This window comes from Gorilla gorilla, chromosome 10, assembly GCF_029281585.2.
Source record: "Gorilla gorilla gorilla isolate KB3781 chromosome 10, NHGRI_mGorGor1-v2.1_pri, whole genome shotgun sequence".
In the NCBI taxonomy this organism is placed as follows: Eukaryota; Metazoa; Chordata; class Mammalia; order Primates; family Hominidae; genus Gorilla; species Gorilla gorilla.
This window is the reverse complement of record NC_073234.2, coordinates 55,265,424-55,286,705: the sequence shown is the minus strand read 5'-3', so window position 1 is coordinate 55,286,705 and position 21,282 is coordinate 55,265,424. Positions and strand designations below refer to the sequence as shown.

The 21,282-nt window shown below is 43.7% G+C and overlaps 1 protein-coding gene and 1 long non-coding RNA gene across 8 annotated transcripts in view; one reads left to right on the top strand and one right to left on the bottom strand.

Moving 5' to 3' along the window:
• SCAF11 (SR-related CTD associated factor 11) overlaps positions 1-12,219 on the bottom strand; it is a 77,913-nt gene extending 65,694 nt beyond the window's left edge. For 4 of the 7 annotated variants that reach the window (XM_019039049.4, XM_031000620.3, XM_063694046.1 and 1 more), the window contains exon 1: positions 8,798-12,219. The gene's annotated coding sequence lies outside the window, so the exon portion shown is untranslated. Of the gene's footprint in view, positions 1-2,577; positions 2,764-3,464; positions 3,540-8,797 lie in introns of all 7 variants that reach the window. The other 3 variants (XM_055357384.2, XM_063694045.1, XM_055357385.2) reach the window with 2 other exon arrangements.
• LOC134756562 (uncharacterized) lies at positions 9,383-17,904 on the top strand. Its single transcript, XR_010129340.1, has 2 exons — positions 9,383-9,505; positions 17,723-17,904. It is a non-coding gene; the product is annotated as an uncharacterized lncRNA (long non-coding RNA).
• Positions 17,905-21,282: the final 3,378 nt, after the last annotated feature.

The following is a 21,282-nucleotide window of genomic DNA, read 5'->3' as shown; positions in this document are numbered from 1 at the left end:
TGAGGCAGGAGGACTGCTTGTGGCTGAGTTCAAGACCAGCCTGGGTAACAGAGTGAGACACCTATCTCTAACAAAAATTTAAAAAATTAGCCGAGTGTGGTGGCATGCCTGTAGTACTAGGTACTCTGGAGGCTAAGGCAGGAGGATTACTTGAGCCCAGGAGGTTAAGGTTGCAGGGAACTATGGCCATCCCATAGCATTCCAGCCAGGGGACAGAGTGAGACCTTGTCTCTCCCCATACCTCCCAAAAAAGGAAGAAAATAGAGGAACAAACATTATTATATTAAATGTAAATAATATAAATAATCGTGCACACCAATTAAAAGAGATTATCAAACCGGATTTTAAAGAAAGACTGAATTATATGCCTGCCTACAAGAAACTCCCTTTAAAAATAAAAGATAGGTTAAACGTATAGAACAAGATATGCCAAATAATGCAAACAATAATAAACGATGGTTGGAATGGCTATATTAATATGAACTATATTTTAAACCTTTTTAAAGAGTCTAAGTGGATTTGTTTACCCTCCATTCAGTTTTAATTATATCTAGTTCTGTGGCAGTTTTGAAACAATGAAGCTATTTCGTTTCATGCATCTCCCTCATATTACTCAAGCTGATGCCTTAAGTAACTGGACATGCACAACAGTTTCTAAAGAAATATGACCTATTACATTAAAACTGTCCTATCTGAAGGGTTTTCTATGATGAAGTTTTCAGGTGAATGATAGCTTATAAATTTTTTGAGTCATTAATATTTATTCCCCATTATAACAGTTTACAGAATCATTCTTCTTGACAAGCCATCTAGGCATACAAAATAGTGCTATACGTATATTTACATTAAAAAATCACCTCTCGGGGCCGGGTACAGTGGCTCATGACTGTAATCCCAGCAATTCAGGAGGCCAAGGCGGGCAGATCACTTGAGGTCAGGAGTTCGAGACCAGCCTGACCAACATGGCGAAACCGTTTTTACTAAAAATACAAAAATTAGCCAGGTGTAGTGGTACACGCCTGTAATCCTAGCTACTCAGGAGACTGAGGCAGGAGAATTGCTTGAACTTGGGAAGCAAAGGTTACAGTGAACCGAGATTGTATCACTGTACTCCAGCCTGGGTAACAGAATGAGACTGTGTCTCAAAACAAACCAAACAAAACCTATCATTTGTAGACTGTTTCATTGATCCCAGAGAATTTTTATAACAGTGTTGTTTTGGCCGCTGTCTTTCATGTTTGTACTTCTGTTTTGGTTTACTTTAAGCTGCTAAATAACTACTGTGGTCAGGGTACTGAGCCTGGTATTGGAATATAAAGACGGATTAAGATACTGTATCCCTTCCCGGTACAAAGAGTAGACTTGGAGACATAGGATACAGAAGATGAACAAGATAGCATATGCCAAGTGCCAAATGTGAGAAATAGGCAAAGAGTTTCTAAGACATTTTTAAAATGTACCAGTGGGGGAGTAACTAACGACTGAGGCAAGTAAAGAAAAATAATGATAATAAAGTGCAAAAAGTTAATGTTCTTAAGTCCAATTAGGACTTACGTTGTGTTTCCTTAGGTGGACTTCAAGTCTACCTCTCTCCCATTTATTTGTTTTGAAAATGGTTTATAAGATGTTTAAACTGGGGATTTTGAGCTTAATGTAGTAGCAGAAAGGTGGCAGTGGTGGAAATATGGAAAGTACGAGAAACTAGTTATGAGAAAATGGAAAGAAGACTAGATATCAATAAAGAAGGCCTGATTAGGACTAAGCTCCCCTAGGGCACAGACCTAATAGACACATAGATATCAACAAACCTGGAGTTCAGAACTATGGGTAGAGTGAATGCCTACAATATACTACGTAATGAACTACACATTCTGGCATGCCTTTCCACATTTAATCCTCAAAATACCAGAACACGATACATTTAAAAAATTAAAACACCGTCAATACTGAACAACAGAACACCGCATTAAAAAGGCTTAAAAATCACTCACTAAACAAAGCTAACTTAAGAGTATGAACAGAGACAGAGTTAGCTGCTATTACCACTGGACTTAGATAAATGTTATTAAAAAATTAGGTGAGGAAATTGAGATACTGATTAGATCACCTATAAAAGGTGACAATCAGTCATCCAGGACAACCAGAGTTCAAAACCAGGTCTGACTGACTCCTAAACCTAAACACACACACACACACACACACACACACACACACACACACGACTGAACTAATTTTTACCTGTCAAAATTATATTAAAAAGACAACCCTAAAAGTACATCTGAGAAGTCTAGGGTAAAAGAAAGGATAAAAAAGGAAGAAGTTTAGTCTTATCCCTAATAGAGATGTGAGAGTCTTAAGAGGGTTTAAATTTACTCAAGAGGGTTTAAAGATTGAGAACACTTTTAATTTTCACTAAAAGTGTTGGTATAATAATCTTTTACAAAAAGGAATAAGTATAAACTTTAAAAGAACACGTCTGTATGCTGCTATTCTGGCTGGAGGCATTGGAGCCCAAGTTAGTGAACAAAATGCCCATGTTACAAATAGTGAGGGAACCCAGATTAAGATTCTTTTTACCTTAATAAAAAGAAAAAGGGATTACTTCTTTTTAGACTCCTTCAACTTGGAACAGTCCCCCAGTCTTGACTTTCATGACCTTGTTTGTACTCCTTAAAGCTTATAGATTAGTTCTGTTGCAAAATGTCTTCCAATTTGGGTTTGCCTGATACTTCCTTTTATTTTTTTTCAGATGTAGTTTTCTTTCTGTAGGATGCCAGATATTTCCTTATGGTTAGATTCAGGTTGTACACTATTTGACAGTAATTACGATGTGTTTTTCTCATTGTGTCCTGTCAAATGGCATACAATTTCTGTTTGTCTCATTACTGATGATGTGCACTTTGATAACTTGATTGAGGTAATATCATCCAAGCGTCTTCACTGTAAAGTTACTTTTGTCCCATTGGTAATTAACATGCATTTTTGTGGAAAAGTATTTTGAGACTGTAAAATAGCCCATTCCTTATTAAACTTGCTATTTATTTATTCCGAGATTATCTCAGTTTTGGCTAGTGAAAGCCTTTCAAGATAGTTTCTGTTTTCTTTTGACTTGCTCTTCGCACTTCCTTTTTTTTTTTTTTTTTTTGAGGTGGAGTCTCACTTTGTCGCCCAGGCTGGAGTGCAGTGTGGTGATCTTGGCCCACTGCAAACTCCACCTCCCAGGTTCAAGCGATTCTTGTGCCTCAGCCTCCCATGTAGCTGGGATTACAGGCATGGGCCACTACACCTGGCTAAATTTTGTATTTTTAGTAGAGACAGGATTTTGCCACGTTGGCCAGGCTGGCCTTGAACTCCTGACCTCAAGTGATCCACCTGCCTTGGCCTCCCAAAGTGCTGGGATTACAGGTGTGAGCCACCACACCCAGCCACTTCCTTACTTTTGGACATAAGAAAATGAAGCTCACCTTGTACTTTCCCTGCCCCAGCACTGGAATCAACCATTCCTCCAAAGAGTGGTTGCTTTTAGTGGAGAAAGGTATCTAGAAAACAAGATTTGGATGCTCTAATTATTTCAATGTCTATGTGTAGAAAACCATGAATTGGTACCAATTTCTCCAATTTCAGTCCGCAAGATTTGTTGTTTTCTCCGTTACCAAATTTATAACTCCCTTCTCACCAGGAGAACTCTGACTCATTATCATTACTTACTAAATTTGATCAACCCCCTGCATGTGGCCAGTTTCCCATTGCCTTTGCTGTTCCCTACCTTCTTTGCATAACTTTTTTCTAACTTTTTTCTCTACTTAGGCTCTGACATCCTGTCCTGGGATGCACCCCTTATCCCATACTTCTTAGATACCGCATACTGAAGATTTTACCATTCTGTTTGAGCTCTAGTACCTTAATCTGATCTAGAGGTTCCTCTAGATCAGTGAAACAACTGAAGGCCGAAAGTCAGATGGACCCAGCTATAGATACTTAGCAACTTCTCTGACACTTAACAAGTCATTTAACTTCTCCAGAGCCCCAGACTCATTTCTGTAAAATGGACTAACACAGTCAACATTGCAAGGCTACCGAAAAGATCAAATGAAAATGTATGTAAAATGTCTACAACAGAGTTGCTGACACATAGTAAATATCTGATAAACATTAGCTGTCTTCTGTAATATGGGTGATAATTTCTTAAACTTTGAGCTCAATACTTTTAGATCTAGTTAAGCAATTAGAGAAGCATCAATCTGAAAATAAGAACCTTACTGTCCTGCTTGTTCAAAACGCCAATGAGCTTCACATTGTTACACTCAACAGAATTTTTTTTAGTTCTTACCTTATTAAGCTCTTATCAACACTTGACCCAACTCTCTCTTCTTGACTTCTCTCCTTGTAACATTCTCTTTCTTTGGTTTCTGTAACACCCCACTCACCCTCTACTTCTCTGATCTTCACGATATTCTCTGGGAGCTCACATTCTTCCAGCAAAGTTTTTTAAATGTTAGAGGTCATTGTGGTTCCATCCTAGGCTTTTTTTCCCCCAAGTTATATTCCCTCACCTAGGCAATTTCATCCATACCTATAGTTCCAATTACCTGTATGGGCGATTCCAGTTTTCCATTTACTCTTCCTCTGAATTTTAGAACCATGTATCTAATTGCTTACAGGAACTTCTACCTGAAAGCTCCAAAGGTACTTTAAGCCCGATATGTTAAAACCAAAAGAGCTCTGGTCCTTATCTGGCACAACCCAGGAATGTAATCCAGAAATCGTCTTTCAAATTTCTTTCTCCCTCACTTTCAATCTATTAACTGAGGCCTGCTGGTCTCAAATCCCATCCACTGAGCCCATCTCCACAATTATCATCCTAATTCAAGCTATCCTCATCTCTCCCAGACTACTAAAAAAGCCTGCTAACTAATTCTCCCAGATCTCTTGCTGCCTCTCTCCTCCCTTTCAATACACATCACCACAATCCTAGTTTTGCCTTCTGGAACTATAAGAAATTAATATGGCTTCTAAATGACAACATTTTTAACGATAAGATAGTTATACTGCTTGATATGGTTTGGCTGTGTCCCCACCGAAATCTCTCTTGAATTGTATTCCCATAATTCCCACGTGTTGTGGGAGCAACCTGTTGGGAGATAATTTGAATCATGGGGGCAGTTTCCCCCATACTGTTCTCATGGTAGTGAACAAGTCTCACAAGATCTGATGGTTTTAACAGATGTTTCCGCTTTTGCATCTTCCTCATTTTCTCTTGCCACCAACCACTATGTAAGAAGTGCCCTTCTCCTCGCACCACGATTCTGAGGCCTCCCTAGCCACGTGGAACTGTAAGTCCAATTAAACCTCTTTTTCTTCCCAGTCTCAGGTATGTCAGCAGCATGAAATCAGGCTAATGCACTGCTCTACTCTTAGCTGAGGCATTCTTAGCTCCTTCTATATTAAGACAAATGATAGTTTCAAGGTCATATACTGTTATACTCCTCTAAAAACACAGACCCCTTAGGCTGGGTGTGGTGGTTCATTCCTGTAATCCCAGCACTTTGGGAGGCCAAGGCGGGATGATTACTTAGCCCAGGAATTTGAGACCAGCCTGGGCACCAAAGTGGGAGCTGTGATCACACCACTGCGCTCCAGCCTGGGAGACAGCGAGATGCTATCTGAAAGCAAAAACAAAACAAACAACAACAAAAACCAAGGACCCCTGAAATGAACATGGCCCACATGCATGGATATAAGTAACTTGGCAGTTTATGCCACAGACTGAGACTTGCTTAGTCTAAAGTTTCAAACCACAATCACTATTTGTAACGTTTACAGCTGAAAGCAGGTTAATTCATTAACTTACATTGAAGGCATTGTTCAGGTGTTTAGGGACAAAACAGTGACAAATACTGACAAATGCTGATCTCACAGAAGATAAATTAGAGTGAAGAAAATAAACAATAAACCTAAGTTAGATTATACAATATGTTGCAAAATGATAAATGCTATGGAGAAAAATCTAGCATAAAAACAGATACAAAATATCGGGGGAAGGCTGTTGTTTTATACACAGTAATTAGAGAAGACCACAACAGCGTAGGGGAAAGGAGATTGGAGAAAGGGTGAGATGAAGTCAGGGAGGAAGAAGAGACTTAAATCATAGAGCCTTGTAGACCATAGGAGCATGGAATTTACTATGACTGAGAAGGGAAGCCATTTGAGAAAAGAAGTTACATGACCTGACATTTTATCAGGATCACTCTGGCTATGGAGTGTTAAAGACTGTAGATCAGCAAAGGTCACAGTGACTTTTTAGGAAGATATTTTTGAAAGCAAAATAGTGGTTGTGTTTTTATGTTATGTATTGAACTTTTATGTGTCTATGTACTAGGAATTCATACATTAAGTTCATAGACACAACTTAAAAAAATACAATGCAAAGATGAGTTTTGGGAATAGCAAGATAATGATACTGGATATTTTAACTCTGGGCTCTACTCAGCACTACTAACAGTTATTACTGCTCAGAAGCAAGACAAGGTGCAAGGTTATTAACTTATTTTGGGGGACAGACTATAATTAAAAATCTGGATTTTAAGTTTATTTCACTGGGCAAGGTAAGTCAAGGTACAATTTACATCTTAAAAGACAAAAGCAGGTGATAGCAGGGCTTGCTAAAGGGAAGTTACAATGAAAATTATTCTACAGTTGACTTTCTTTTTATTACTTTTATGCCTGCTACTCTCTTTAATTAAGGTGCTACAACTATCTCTGATATACTTTAAAAGTTCAGTATTAAGTTGATGGGTAGTATAGTACTGTATTTTCTGATTACTAAAAGATGTTACTGATGATGAATCAACAGTATCATGTAACTGCACTGATTCATCCTATCTCTGCTGAATAAAAGCACAGGTTTTCAAGAAAACTGTCTAAGCTCTAGTTGGTGCCAAAGGACCATAGAGAGCTAAGTAACTCCTGAAAAGTTTCGATCTTAACACACTAGCCCTATTACCACATGAAGGTATTAACAGAAAAAATTAAAAAATTATCCGTAAAATTTTCTCCATGACATATTTTCCGGCAACATATTTAGAAACTTTAAATTTTCTTCTACAGTTTTCTTCCCCTTTATACTGAAGAATGTCTTTAAAGCATGAGTATACTTACAGTAAGCAAACATTCAAATTTTACCCCAGTGAAATCTTAAAATGTACTCAAACTCTCAGGCAAAAGGTTCACTATCTGAATGTGAAAAACTGAATGACTGTTAAAATATCTGCAAGCACCAAAAAATATTATAGCTAAAATGCAGCTACCCTAAGAACTGTTTTTAAAAAACTCACATTGCATAAAAAATATAAATTCAGATTATCCGATAGGATAATATAAAACAAAAGAAATCCAAAGACAGTTTCAAGATTTCATTTCTCTTGCTTAGTTAAAACAACAAAAACAAAAGGCCCGTAAACTTTTTCTCGCATCTTTTAACCAAAATAGTGACATGATCAAGCCAACTGCCAAAGAAACAGGAAAGAGAAAGCAATTGTTTAGAAACAGACTTGATTACATGTCAAAATTTTAATACAATTACTAATAAAATACAAAAACCAACCGTTATTTTAAAATGTACTGCCCTGATATTCTGCTGCTGAGGTAGGTAGTGATATGTAGAAATGAATTTTTCTTTTAAAACGAAAAAAAATGCATTTATTAATATGCTTTTCCCAAAATTCGGGGAAAATTCCCAAATCGGAGAAAAAAATTTAACAACAGCATCTACTACACAAAGCATTAAAAACATTTTTCAGCAGTTTTGCTTAAGTATCTTAGGTCAGTGGTAGCATGTTAGCCAAAATGTAATCCAAAATGAATGAACAACAGTCAGCTGGTAGACACTGTATGTAATACAATACGGAAATATATTGGAAGTATTTCAAAATTCAACATTTGAATCCGTGAATGTCTAAATCAAGTACTCTAAATCAGGCGTCTGCTTTTGAAACAATACTTCAAAATACGTGTTGGTGCCAAGACCGCCAGCCATCTGTAGGAAATCTTTTTAATGGTTCAAAATTCCTAGGTCTGAGAAGGGGCGACTGATTAGGCTAAATTTATATCTCCCGGCCCCGTAGTTGTCAGCCCAGGTAGCGAATTTAAAACACTGGGGGTGGATGAGTAGTTTGAAGTTCAGATCAAGGAGTGAAAAAGGCAGATGCTTAGAAGCGCCGGCTCTTCCCCATTCGCGCACTCGAGAGGTCACGGCGTAGTAAAGTTTGGTTTCACTAGCGGGCTTGGACGCTCGCGACCAAAGTCTCCCAAGAAAAGCCGACACCGCGGTCGGGAGCGCCCGGAAGCTCAGCAGGACACGTTTCCACTGCAGGGAGGAGGGTGTCTGTGGCGGTTCTGGCGTGGAGCCCCTTCCCCCCCCCCCCCCCCCCCCGTAGGACCCTGCACCCGGACGGGGACAGGCTTCGCCAGCTAAGGCGGCGGGAGGCGCGTAGGCCACAAGGAGGAAATGGGACGGAGTGCGACAGAGAGGCGGCGGCGGCCCAAGGCCAGGCCGAGCCTCCCTCGCGGGGCAGCGAGAGGGAAAGGGGCCCTCCCGGCCGCAGCCTCCCCCACTTCGAGAGGCAGCTCCAACTTTCCTCCCAGCGCACGACGTCGCACGGGCCGCGCGACATTCCGAAACTTTGTCAGCCCTCGCGTTGCCCTAGGCCCGCTCCAGCGCTCTGCGCCGGCCGCTAACCCTCGTCTCGCCCAGACAGCTGCCCAAGCCCATCCACTCCGCGGGTCGACCAGTGTTTACCTCAGACCGAGGTCGAGGCGCTCGGTCCGGCCGCGGCCCCACAGCAGGTTCCCAGGTCCCAGTCACTCCGCTGCGAAGTTCCCCAACATGGACTCCTTCGTCCGCTTTGTGGTGTTACAGGGTCTCTGAGACACTGACTCCGCTGGCTCGGTCCGGAGGCGGCGGCGAAGCAGGGAGCGACCCAGGTTGCGCTGCTCCGCGCGGCTTGCGCCACCGCTACTCCCCCTTCCCCCGCCTTGTCTAGCCTCCTCCCTCCCCTCCCCTCCCTGCGCGTCTCCCTCCTCCTCCCTTCCCTCGCTCGCTCCGCTCACTGTCGGCGCGCTAAGGTGACGACGGCGGCAGCCGGACTCGCCGCATTCTGCCTACTCGCTCGCTCTGGCCCTGAGTGCATGTTCGTAGTACCCAGTTGGGCCGCAGGGGGGCGCAGGCAAACTGCTGTTTGAGACCGAGAAGCGTGGTGGGTGGAGTCACGTCACGCGGCCTGTGAGCGGGAGGAAGGGCAGCTGCGCTGGAGGGGCCTTCTGGGAAACGTCCTTCCAGCACCGCCCTTCGCCCACACTGCGGATGGTGCGCATGCGCAGCGCGTGGACTTTGGCTTCTGCCCTCCTTTGGCAGTTTTACAGGCTGCGTCGCGGAGGACAATGAAAGAGGCTTTAAGGGGACTGGACAGGAAGGATTTTGCGCAGGGTGTGCTCCTCTATCTTTATGGTAATCTGATATTGAAAAGAGTGTCCGTATGTTTGCGGTGGATTGAGTGTTCACCTGGCTGCGCTGCCCACCTGAAATGCAGCCTGTGGAGTGAAGAGTCGGCAATTTGGAAGCCCACCTTTCCTCCTTTCTGGTGGGCATTTTTTTAGATGCCAGGGGGAGAGCTTTCCCGCCTGACTCCCCGAGCCTAGGGGCTTTCCCATGTCTTAACCCCACATCACAAAATTAAATTTGGGCCAGGTGCGCTGTGGCTCACGCCGGTAATCCCAGCGCTTTGGGAGGCCAAGGCTGGCGGATCGCTTGAGCTCAGCAGTTCGAGACCAGCTTGAGCGACGTATTAAGATCTCGTTTCTACAAAAAATAAAATTAACCGGCCGTGGTGGCGCGCACCTGTGGTCCCAGCTCCTCGGGAAGCTGAGGTGGGAGAATCGCTTGAACCCGGGAGGCGGAGGTTGCAGTGAGCCGAGATCATTCCACTGCACTCCAGCCTGGGCGACAGAGCGAGACCCTGTCTCAAACAACAACAAAAACTTTATCATTATTTACTTAAAAGGCCTCCGCGTTGTGGTTAGATAGTGACGTGTGTGCCACCCTCCACTTTTTCCCCAGGCGGGTTGTTAAATGTTTTGTTTTACCTCGGAGGTATTTTGACTTTTTCAAAGTCACTGATTATTTAACCTCCTAGTTTCTCTTCTCGTCGACTGCAGCAAGCTTCCGGTTGCTCTGCCTGCCCTCAGTGTCCCCCATCTACCAGCTGACCTTCCAGTCCTCCCACCCACGCCCTTGTCCTGCTTGCGGCTCCCGCAGGACTAAGCTCTGCTCCCCGCGCGCGGCACACCCGGGTCCCAGTCGCTTTCAGCCGCGCGCTCACACGTTTTCCTGTCGCCTGCCCCCGTTCTGTCCGCGCGTGCTGCGCTCTCCAGCCACCCTGACGCCTGCCCGGGATGAGTTTCCTCCCCACTTTGCCGCGGCCCAGCCGACCGGCCGCTTCACTGCCGCCTTCCCGCATTCTCGCAGACTACGTTGCGGCGTCCCCTGCTCCCGCCCTGAGGACGTCGCTTTTCTGGCACTTTCATCCTATGCATTCTGTTGAGTCTGCTCACTGTCTCACACTGTGAGGATTGGGACAGTGTCTTATCACTTTCATAACAGCGTCTGGCACTTGCTGAAGGAACACATGAATGGCGGTCTTGTCGCTGTCAAAGTCTTTGGAGTTTTTCAGTGTACTGTTTTTGATATGGGGTTTGGGAATTTAGGTGGCTTTACTGTATTTGGGATATTTGAGGGGAAAATGAGCTAGAGGCGTTAAAATGCTTTCTTCTGATGGAACAACAAAATTCTTATGAAGGACCTTTCCCTGTCAAAATCAGAGCAAATAGTAAAGGATATATACTATTTGGATATAAAGAATGATTATAAAGGATGATTGTTAAGAGAAATAGTGAAAATTAGTGTGGAAAGCTATAACCAGATCAACATTTATGAGCCATCCAACAGAATAAGGGTGTAGCTTTTTTATGTATACAATCTCTAGGATTCACTCTAGAGAGTGTAACTCCTGATATGGACTCCTGGTGCAACATGCTTCTGTGTATGTTTTATATTTATATTTAAAATCTAAATATATTTTTTAAAATCTCAGTTTTGTTTTAGGAAAGTGTTTTTTCTCAAAATTTAATTAAAGCCCAAATGATAAAATCGCCAAATAGAAAACTATTTTAAATTGATAATAACAGTATAGTTTCATCAAAACTAAAAATACCAAATCTTTTGATGTATTTGTTTCCTAGCAGAGAATTAAGTTTTCACGTTCTTACTATTGGCCTCCTAGATATCATGTGAGCATGTCTTAAGGAAAAATGCTCTTAATGCCACTGTGGTTTCTACCTTCATGTGCAAATAGAAGAGAGTGGTGGTTTGTAATAGGCCATTCTTCCCAGAGAAAAGTTCATGTGTATTTCTGTATATGCAGCATCCTCCTTATTACGTTTGGACATAAAGATTTATTATTCTCTCTGATGTTTTCATATTTTTAAAATTTACAATATAATAAAGAGGTACAGAGTTCTAAATCAATAAAAGATGGGCTATAAAATGGAGGAGTAAAGTTGATATATGAACCATCGTTGTCAACATTTTAGATTTGATTTTAACCGTAAAAAGCACAAATGATATGCATCATAAAACAGCCTTAAACTGAATGTCCACTTGGTGTGTTGCACTTTACCAGGCACTTAAAATATCAGTCCTGTCACATAGCAGCAGAAACCCACAGTGGCACGTTTAAAAATGGGTAATCAACGTATTGATTTTGATGGAGCTTTTTCAGAAATAACTGCTATTTTAATTTAACATAAATAGAATACAATATAAAATTCAAATTAAGGGAGGAAATCATGCTGTAAATATACTGGATTGAAAAACATGGTTCTGGCCAGGCATGGTGGCTCATGCTTGTAATTCCAGCACTTTGGGAGGCTGAGGTGGTTGGATCACTTAAGGTCAGGAGTTCGAGACCAGACTGGCCAACATGGTCAAACCCCATCTCTACTGAAAATATAAAAATTAGCCCGCATGGTGGCATGTGCCTGTAATCCCAGCTACTAGCTACTCAGGAGGCTGAGGCAGGACAATCACTTGAACCTGGGAGGCAGAGGTTGCAGTGAGCCGAGATGGCGCTACTGCATTCCAGCCTGGGTGACAGAGTAAGACTCCATCTCAAAAAAAAAAAAGAAAAAGAAAAAGAAAAAAAAGAAAAACATGGTTCTAATACTGTCACTTAACACCTTTTCAGTTTTGAATAAATCACCTAACTTTTTGGTCTTTAGTTTCTATAAGAGAGGACATTTTTATTTTAATGATCTCTGGCATTTTTATGGCAATAAAAATGTGTGAATTCAAAGGATATACTGTCTGAGCAACATAGTGAGACCTAGTTTCTACTAAAAATAAAAATTAAAAAAATGACCAGCTGTGGTGGCGTGCACTGGAAGGATTGCTTGAGCCTAGGAGGACAGGGATGCAGTGAGCTGTGATCACGCCACTGCACTCCAGACTGGGTGACAGAGTGAGACCCTGTCTCAACAAAAAGGGGTGATGTAAATTTTAAAACTCATGTAAGGAAAACATGACCAAATATACAATATCCATGTGAGGAAAAAATAGTTTGCAGGAATTTTTTTAAAAACCAGTGGTGGCTGGGCATGGTGGCACATACCTGTAGTCCATCTACTTGGGAGGCTGAGGTGGAAGAATCGTTTGAGCCCAGGAGGTTGAGGCTGCATTGAACCATGATCATGCCACCTCACTCCAGGCTGGGCAACAGAGTAAGACCCTGTCTCCAATAATAATAATAAGAATAGTTATTTCATGTCACAACTATGAAGTATTTTAATCAGGATGATACTATCCAATTATTTTCCATGTGGAATTAAATTTATTTCAGCAACAATTAATTGGACATCTATTTGGGAGGTGCTTTGAGCTTGTATATAAATGAATACAGTGTCTCACAGACAGTATAGTGGTTTCAAATATGTACAAAGACAAAGTTGCATTCCTTGAAAGAAAATAGAAAACAAAAAACAAAGGAAGAATATAAATATAAAAAGAATATAAAATAATAAAAACAAAGCCTGGGGAGGGAGATGGAATAAAAGAAGGAGAGAATAGAAAGGAAACTGTGATGATTAATTTTAGATGTCAACTTGACTGGATTAGGAATACCTAGAGAATTGGTAAAGCATTATTTTGGGGTATGTCAGTGAGGGTGTTTACAGAGGAGATTGGCATGTGAGTCTGAGTGGACTACAAGGGGAGGATCCGCCCTCAAAGTGGGCAGGCACTATCCAATCAGCTGGGAGCCTGGGTAGAACAAAAACAGTCTCTGTCTTCTGGAACTGGGATACACTCTTCTCCTGGCCTTGGACATCAAAATACCAAGCTCTCTGGCCTTTGGATTCTAGTGCTTAACACCAGCACCCCTGCCATCAGGTCTTCAGACTTGGACTGAGCCACACTCCCAGCATACCAGCATCTCCAGCTTGCAAATAGCCTGTTGTGGGACTTGTTAGCCTCCATAATCACATGAGCCAATTCCCCTAATAAAGCCCCCCTCATGTGTCTATATATCCTATTAGTTCTTTTTGCCTCAGATCTAAAAATAGTTCAAATTCTAAGACTACTTCATTTCAGTTTATATTTACTCTTTTTTTAAAGGTAATAAGCATTCATTTTAACAATTTAAATAACACAGAAGTATGTAAAATATACTCAGAAGTATATAAAGAAAAAGATTGTTTTCTTCTCCGTATCCCAGTCCTAGACAAAACGAATGTTAAAGATTGAAGTTTCTCTCAATACTTTTTCTAATGTTTTAAAACACTTGGAAGTTTTCATTTGTATATTTACAAATAATCACGCCATATATATTTTTCTTCAACTCTTTCTAACTCAGCAGTTAATTACAAATAGCTCATTCTTTTAACTAGCTGCATAATATTATGTAGAATTAATGTACCATAATTTTTTTTTTTTTGAGACAGGGAGAACTCTCTTTGGAGAACCCTAATACAGGAACCAAAGACAATTTCATTAAAGAAGTGGTAACCCAAACCAAATACAGACAGGTATTATTCCAAACTTGAAGACTCTAGTACACTCTCAGGTTGGTCTTCCATCCCCGACACCACCTCTTCTACATGTTTATCACTCCCCTCAAGTCTCAACCTCGCAGCCACTGCTGCTGAGCCCCTTAACCCTGAACCCAGCAAAGGATCTCACCACAGTCATTATAAGAGAGAAACTCCTCAACTTCTTTCCCTCTACCGACAAAGTCTATCTAGAACTGTGTACATCCATGACTACTTGTCTTCCTCTATCACAGAGGAAGAACTATCTAGTCTCTTGTTTAACCCATTCATGCCTGAGGTTGCAATTTTTTTTTATTTTTTGAGACGGAGTCTCGCTCTTGCCCAGGCTGGAGTGCAGTGGAGTGATCTTGGCTCACTGCAAGCTCCGCCTCCCGGGTTCACGCCATTCTCCTCCCTCAGCCTCCAGAGTAGCTAGGACTACAGGCGCCCGACACCACGCCCGGCTAATTTTTTGTATTTTTAGTAGAGACGCGGTTTCACTGTGTTGGCCAGGGTGGTCTCGATCTCCTGACTTCGTGATCTGCCTGCCTCGGCCTCCCAAAGTGCTGGGATTACAGGCGTGAGCCACCGCGCAAGGCCACAATTTTTTGAATTTTTGCAATCAGACCTCGGCGATGATCTTGAGCAGTAGGATATAAATAACTCCCACATGCTTAGCGTTCCAATAATGGAACACTAGGCATGGCTTAGCTTTCTACTTGTGCTGTACATCTGTTTTTTTCAGACTTTGATTTATAGGCCATTCACATTTCTAACAATTTGAAAACAGATATAGGGCTGGTAACTTTTTAATCTTGACAAATAACTATATATTTGTAAAGTCCTTCCATATTTGTCACCATGATTTCAAATTAAGTACATTTTCAAGCCAAAAAAACTAAATTTTATGAAATACTATTCTGTTTGTTTACATTTCCCTGTGGAACAGTGAAGCCATCACAGCCCTTGTACATTGGGGCTCTGCTCTGAAACAGCTCCCTTCTGTCCCCTCAGGATGTGGCTCCGTGAGTTAGTTGGTCTTCGATAGGTTTAATGTCTCCTTTACTAAAGACTAACTTATGTCTCTTTGCTCCAGGTTTAAACACAGTTTAAATTCTAAGACTACTTCTTCATTTCAGTTTCTATTTACTCTTTTTAAAAGGTAATAAGCATGCATTTTAACAATTCTAACAACACAGAACTGTATAGAATATATTCAGAAGTATATAAAGAAAAAGATCATTTTCTTCTCCCTATCCCAGTCCTAGACAAAACCAATGTTAAAAGATTGACGTTTCTCTCAATGCTTTTTCTAATGTGTTTTAGAAACACATAGGAGGTTTTTATTTTTATTTTTACAAGCAATCACATTATGTATGTTTTTCAGCAAATTTTCTAACTCAACAGTTAATTATAAATATTTAGCTTATTTAGCTCATTCTTTTAACTAGCTGCATAATATTATGTAGTATTAATGTACCATAATTTTTTTTTGAGATCTTTCTCTATCATCACCCAGGAATGATGATAGCTGACTGCAGCCTTGAATTCCTGGACTCAAGTGATCCTTCTGCCTCAGCTTTGCCAGTAGTTGGCACTACAGGCATGAGCTACCATGCCTGGCTAATTTTTCTTTTTTAACTTTTGGTAGAAACAGGGTCTTGCTATGTTGCCCAGGCTGGTGTCCAGCTCCTGGCCTCAAGCGATCCTCCTGCCTTAGCTTCCCAAAGCACTAGGATTACAGATGTGAGCCACCACACTTGGCCTGTTGTACCATAATTTTTGAAACTATTTCTGTATTGATAAATAATACAGATTTCTCCAGATTTTATGTCATTACAAGTGATGCTGGAATAAATATCCTTATATGTGTATCTTTTTTAAATTATGCATTTTTGTGTAGAATTGATCCTAAAAGTGAGATTGTCAAAACCATAGATACGTGCCTTTAAAAATACATTTTAATAGATACTGCCTGCAGAGGGTTGTGGGGTTTTATGTTTTGTTGTTTTGTTGGGATTTTTTTGGTAACAGTTTTCAGATGAATTAGTCTTCTTCCTCTCTTAATCTGTGGGTTACTAATGGAATTGGGTCTTCCGTTGGCTTCTACATTGGACTTCAACTCAGGACTGGCTAACAAGAATGTAGTACCCCACTAGTTTTAATGTTCTGTAGTTCAGGGATAGGTACATGAATCAATTCAAGCCAAGCAGAATTACATCGAAGACTTTTGTTCTATGCTGGACTTGTCGATGTGAATATGTAAGCTCCCTTCACAAAGAGAGACCCTTACTGAGAATGACTTCTCCTCAGAGAACAAAAGTAAGACATGAAAAGAGACTAGGTTCTAATGATACCATTTAGGTAACCTAAATACAGCTGTGTCTGGACTTTCAGTTATGTGACTTAATAAGTAACTTTTTTGAGTTGGGTTTGCTGTTACTTGTGACCAATGCTGTTATGACTGACACACTGCCAGATTACCTCTACCTCTAGAATTATTTTAGTTCATTTTCCAATCTAAATGTAGAAGAAACCCATTTCCCACACCCTTGCTAGGACTAACGCATGAATCTTAAATTTTTGTCAGTCTGATAGGCATTAAATGCTATTTCACTGTTGTTTCAATTTGCTTTTTGCTGACTGCTAGTGTGGTTGATTTCTTTTCATATATTTTTGGACTGTTCATAGTTGTTGTATTTTTGTATTGAGTTTTCATCCTTTTCTGATCTGTCTATATGATCCCTTGTGTATTACAACTCTTAACTCCTGGCATTCCATATGTGCAGGTACTATTTTTTTTTTCATAATCATCTTTGGACTTTGCTCATGGTAGCTTTTGTCATAAGAAGGTTTTAGTTTTTATATTGTCAAGTCTGACCTGGAAAAAGTCACTGTGACCTCATACATGCCAAATACAGTGAACTCTTTTTTTGTTTTGTTTTGTTTTGTTTTTTGTTTTTTGAAAAGGAGTCTCGCTGTGTCACCCAGGCTGGAGTGCAGTGGCACAATCTTGGCTCACTGCAACCTCCTCTGCCTCCCAGGTTCAAGCAATTCTCCTTGCCTCAGCCTCCCGAGTAGCTAGGACTACAGGCATGCACCACTATGCCTGGCTAATTTTTGTACATTTAGTAGAGAAGGGGTTTCACTATTAGTTAGCCAGGCTGGTCTCAAACTCCTGACCTCAGGTGATCTGCCCACCTTGGCCTCCCAAAGTGCTGGAATTACAGGCGTGAGCCACCACACCCGGCCTACAATGAACTCTTTATAGTCCTCAACAAGCAATTATCTCATATTGAGTACCTACTGTGTACCGGGCTCTACACTAGGCATGTTGTCCTTGCCCTTAAAGAAATTACGGTTTAGTGCAGCAGTCAAGCAGATGAACATAATTAGTATGTAATTGATGCTGATGTTGGGTTTGTGTTAGGGGCTGAAATATGTCCCCTGAAATTCATGTGTTGAAGTCCTAACTCCCAGTAATGGGAACATAACCATATTGGATATAAGGTCTTTAAAGAGGTGACTGTTTTAAAATGAGCTCTTTAGGGTAGGCCTCAATCCAATATGACTGATGTCCTTATAGGAAGAGGGGATACAGACACAGACATGTGTGCACACAGAATGAAGACCATAAAAACAGAGACAAGACAGCCATCTACAAGTTAAGTAGAGAGGCCTCTGAAGAAGCAATCCCGCCAACACCTTGATCTTGGACTTCAAGCCTCTAGAACTGTGAGAAAATAAATTTCTGTTTGTTGAAGCCTCCCAGTCTGTGATTTTTTTTTATGGCAGCCCTAGCAAACCAATAGAGTTTGCCTCCACAACATCCCTTCCATTCTAACCCCTTGTGTAGTAGTCATGTGATTGTGGGGGGGGCAAAGAATAAAACACAACACCCTCTCCCTCCCCCTCCACCTCCCCCCTCCCTCTCCCTCTCCCCTTTCTTGGGTCTCCCTCTGTTGCCGAGTCCCTCTCCCTCTTCTTTCTTCGGTCTCCCTCTGTTGCCAAGGCTGGACTGTACTGCCGTGATCTCAGCTCGCTGCAACCTCCCTGTCTCGGGCTCCCGTGATTCTCCTGCCTCCGCCCGTGGAGTGCCTGGGATTGCAGGCACGCGCCACCCCGCCTGACTGGTTTTTGTATTTTTGGTGGAGATGGGGTTCCGCCGTGTTGACCGGGCTGGTCTCCAGCTCCTGACCTTGAGTGATCTGCCCGCCTCGGCCTCCCGAGGTGCTGGGATTGCAGACGGAGTCTCGCTCACTCAATGCTCAATGTTGCCCAGGCTGGAATGCAGTGGCGTGATCTCGGGTCGCTACAACCTCCACCTCCCAGCCGCCTGCCTTGGCCTCCCAAAGTACTAAGATTACAGCCTCTGCCCGGCGGCCACCCCATCTAGGAAGTGAGGAGCGTCTCTGCCTGGCCACCCATCGTCTGGGATGTGAGGAGCCCCTCTGCCTGGCCACCCCATCTAGGAAGTGAGGAGCGTCTCTGCCTGGCCACCCATCGTCTGGGATGTGAGGAGCCCCTCTGCCTGGCCACCCCATCTGGGAAGTGAGGAGCGCCTCTGCCCAGCCACCACTCCGTCTAGGAAGTGAGGAGCGTCTCTGCCTGGCCGCCCATCATCTGGGATGTGAGGAGTGCCTCTGCCCGGCCTCCCCGTCTGGGATGTGAGAAGCGCCTATGCCCCGCCTACCCATCTGGGAAGTGAGGAGCGCCTCTGCCCGCTGCCCCGTCTGGGATGTGAGGAGCACCTCTGCCCGGACGCCACCCCATCTGGGAAGTGGGGAGCGCCTCTGCCTGGCCGCCCTGTCTGGGATGTGAGGAGCACCTCTGCTTGGCCAGCACCCCCACTGGGAGCCGCCCCGTCTGGGAAGTGAGGAGCGTCTCTGCCCGGCTGCCCTGTCTGGGAAGTGGGGAGTGCCTCTGCCTGGCAGCCCCGTCTGGGAAGTGAGGAGCACCTCTGCCCGGCTGCCCTGTCTGGGATGTGAGGAGCGCCTCTGCCCAGCCACCACCCCATCTGGGATGTGAGGAGCGCCTCTGCCCGGCCGCCACCCCGTCTGGGAAGTGGGGAGCGCCTCTGCCTGGCCGCCACCCCCTCTGGGAGCCACCCCGTCTGGGAAGTGAGGAGTGTCTCTGCCCGGCCGCCCCGTCTGGAAAGTGAGGAGCGCCTTTGCCCAGCCACCCCGTCTGGGAAATGGGGAGTGCCTCTGCCCGGCCATCCATCGTCTGGGATGTTAGGAGTGCCTCTGCCCGGCCGCCCTTCATCTGGGAGGTGAGGAGTGCCTCTGCCCAGCTGTCCATCGTCTGGGATGTGAGGAGCCCCTCTGCCCGGCCGCCCCATCTGGGAAGTGAGGAGCGCCTCTGCCCGGCCGCCCCGTCTGGGAGGTGAGGAGCGCTTCTGCCCGGCCGCCCCGTCTGGGAGGTGAGGAGCGCCTTTGCCCGGCCGCCCATCATCTGGGAAGTGAGGAGCGCCTCTGCCCGGCTGCCCTGTCTGGGATGTGAGGAACGCCTCTGCCTGGCTGCCACCCCATCTGGGAAGTGGGGAGTGCCTCTGCCCGGCTGCCCCATCTGGGATGTGAGGAGCACCTCTGCCCAGCCGCCACCCCCTCTGGGAGCCGCCCCATCTGGGAAGTGAGCATCTCTGCCCAGGTGCCCCGTCTGGGAAGTGGGGAGCGCCTCTGCCCGGCCGCCCTGTCTGGGAAGTGGGGAGCGCCTCTGCCCGGCCGCCCCATCTGGGAAGTGAGGAGCACCTCTGCCTGGCTGCCCCATCTGGGAAGTGAGGAGCGCCTCTGCCCAGCCGTCCATCATCTGGGATGTGAGGATCGCCTCTGCCTGGCCGCCACCCTGTCTAGGAAGTGAGGAGTGCCTCTGCCCAGACGCCCCGTCTGGGAAGTGAGGAGCGCCTCTGCCCAGCTGCCTCCTCTGGGAAGTGAGGAGTGCCTCTGCCCGGCTGCCCCGTCTGGGATGTGTACCCAACAGCTCCAAAGAGACAGCGACCATCGAGAATGGGCCATGATGACGATGGTGGTTTTGTCGAAAAGGGAGAAATGTGGGGAAAAGAAAGAGAGATCAGATTGTTACTGTGTCTGTGTAGAAAGAAGTAGACATAGGAGACTCCATTTTGTTCTGTACTAAGAAAAATTCTTCTGCCTTGGGATGCTGTTAATCTATAACCTTACCCCCAACCCCGTGCTCTCTGAAACATGTGCTGTGTCAACTCAGGGTTAAATGGATTAAGGGCGGTGCAAGATGTGCTTTGTTAAACAGATGCTTGAAGGCAGCATGCTCGTTAAGAGTCATTACCACTCCCTAATCTCAAGTACCCAGGGACACAAACACTGTGGAAGGCTGCAGGGACCTCTGCCTAGGAAAACCAGAGACCTTTGTTCACGTGTTTATCTGCTGACCTTCTCTCCACTATTATCCTATGACCCTGCCACATCCCCCTCTCCGAGAAACACCCAAGAATGATCAATAAATACTTAAAAAAAAAAAAAACACAACACCAATTCCAGGAATCAGCCCTGACTATTTTAGATCATTCAAGGTAATCCTATACTTCTTGCTACAGTGGGTAGTTTAGGAAACACAAGCATTCCTTTAGCCAATTTGTGTCAGTAACACTTGAAGAGCTGGTGACTGAGAAAGACTTCCTTGTTCTTCAGATAAAGCTACTAAAAGTGTGCTCTCTTCCTGTTTGGATGATGAGAGGTGAGAATTTAAACCTGGAATTATTGTAGCTACTCTGTTATCATAAACTAGTCTAGCTTTGGAATAATGCTGCCTCTGTGGAAGGTCCAGAAGGGAGGTGGAACAAAACTAGTTTCTTGTTGAAATTAGTAAGCCACTGATCAAATAAATCCTGATACCTGCCTAGTTATGTAAACCAATAAGTCCCCTTCATTATTTAAGCAATTTTGATTTTTTAAAAATTTACAATACTAAGGGTCTTCACAGTTAAGGGATATGTGGGGAAAGGAAACTGTCACAGGTCAAATTCCCTGGGAAACACTTGAAGATAAAGATTAGAGTGCAGAAATGTCATTGGTGTGTGCTCTTAGAATCCACCTATAGAGAGAGTAAAGAAAGCAGGCTTAGGCAAAGGAAGAAGTTGACCTACAGTGAAGTCCAACAGAGGCCCCAGCC